Source organism: Bombus impatiens, unplaced genomic scaffold (genome assembly GCF_000188095.3).
Source record: "Bombus impatiens unplaced genomic scaffold, BIMP_2.2 scf_0095, whole genome shotgun sequence".
NCBI lineage: Eukaryota > Metazoa > Arthropoda > Insecta > Hymenoptera > Apidae > Bombus > Bombus impatiens.
In genome coordinates, this window is record NT_176514.1 from 907372 (window position 1) to 909389 (window position 2018).

Below are 2018 nucleotides of genomic sequence, written 5' to 3' on the forward strand. Positions count from 1 at the left end.
GCGTGACAAGGGAAAGTTAGTTTCTCACGTACGATGCTTCCTAATAGCAACTTTCTATCGAGGGCGGCTAAGACCCTTTCTAGTCCACCAATCTCCGTTTATCCAATCACAAGCAATGCATACTGCCCTCACTTTCCTGACCAAAAACGTCATGAACAAATCCGATGGTCCCGTGCGCTAGACACACCCATCGCCAACTTTCCTCCGACATAGCATCGTCGCTGTAACTTACTTCTCCTACGACATCGGTCAAGTCAACTACTTCTCCTACGACATCAGGAGAGTCAAGTTAACTACTTCTCCTACGACATCAGGAGGGTCAACTCTACTTCTTCTACATCATTAGAAAGGTCACCTACTTATTCTACACAGGCACGTAATTCGAGTCTCGATCAAACATCTGCTTAAGTCAGTCTTCACCAAGGATCAACTCAATTCAGTCAACAAATCGAATACAGTCAGTCGACACAATACATTATCGTACGCGAAAACACGAACAGAGTCTCAGGTCGTACTCCCTCGTAGTCAGCTTATATCAACCATTCATTTTGTATTACACCGAAGTTGTTAGATTGTGCAAATATATAATAACCTGTTAATAGCGTTATCTTCAATTTAACTACCCTTATTATCCCACAAGAAATAAGGGATCGAACGATTCGTGGCGTCGATTAGTCAATCGTAACGGGAATTTACTACTCCCGTTGGCACGCTTCTTCGAGATCGCATCTCCCCACGAACGTGCGAATTTACAGTATCCAACTCGTCTAGTCATTAATCAACAACACGTTTAATCGTCCTCCACAGGGCCATTTTGATGGCAAAGAGACGGGCCTGGGACGAGCTCCTGGTCACCTTGGATTCCGACCCACGGGGGCCGGAACGGGGGCCGCAACGGGGGCCGCCTGTACAGGGCGGTGTTGAATAAACTCCGCCCTTGATCGCTTGCTACGACGGAGGGAATGGACCCTCAGTTTCAAGATGTGGTCATCGGCAGTTTCTTTCTCAAGGGCGGAGAGCTGCCGCGATCCCAGGATACTCCGCGCGTGGAGGAATCCGGAACGGTGGGTCTTCGAGGGGGAGTTGACTGGTGCAGTCGGGAGAATGGGGATGCCTAAAGCCTCAGGTTCGGGTGATGTGCCTGCCTGCCTGTGGAAGGGGGTTGCCAAGAAGTTAGCCTCGAGGTTGAGCCAACGCCCTTACCGCGCCGAGTGCACTCGTTCCCGTCAGATCAGGAAAGTTAAGCAGCGCCGAGCACGGATAGTACTTGGATAGGTGATCGCCTGAGAACTCCGTGTGGCGTTGGCGAAGCGAAAGTGGTGGTGCCGGGCGTGGCCGCCACGATTAGGGTAGGGGCTGGAGGTGTCCTCCAAGTGAAATACCTGGCGCTTATTCTCGACAGCCGCTGGGCCTTCGGCGCCCACTTTGATGGCCTGATGTCCTCTGTTGAGGTGACGGCAAATGCCTTAGGGCGCTTGCTGTCCTCACGGAGCGGGCCGGGTGTTGGAGTGCGACGGCTGTACGCTGGGGTGATGCGATCGAGGCTCCTGTATGGTGCTCCAATCTGGGCCCGGGACGTGATGGCCAATCGTCTTAGCCTTCAGCTGGTTGGGAGGCTGCACCGGACGATAACTATCAGGATGGCGAGAGGATTGTACACCATCTCGGGAGCGATTCTTGCGGTGTCCCCCTGTTTTCCGGGTTTCCCCAACTTTAGGTCTTGAGGTGCCAGGATATATATGTCGGAGATAAGAGGACACCGGTGCCTTCCCTCTGAAACCTCGGGAAAATCCATAAAAACATTGTAATTAAAATCTACAGTTGTAACTAAACGATTTGCCGTCATTCTAACCAATTGTATTTGTTTCTATCTAACATCTCTCTCTAACAAAGGCATTGAGTAATCCTATAGCTCTCCTTAAAAGAAAGATTTGTAGCGGCACGTGGCAGTAAACATTCCAACGGTTTCTGTCCCGTAGCTTGCCACACGCAGATCCTATTCTCCGGGCAGGATGTTT

At 50.9% G+C, this 2018-nt stretch overlaps 1 long non-coding RNA gene and 1 pseudogene across 1 annotated transcript in view; one reads left to right on the top strand and one right to left on the bottom strand.

The window, feature by feature from the left end:
- LOC117151145 overlaps window positions 1-2018 on the bottom strand; it is a 19642-nt gene that overhangs the window by 15610 nt on the left and 2014 nt on the right. The gene's annotated exons all lie outside the window — the stretch shown is intronic.
- LOC112214167 lies at window positions 1190-1308 on the top strand (annotated as a pseudogene).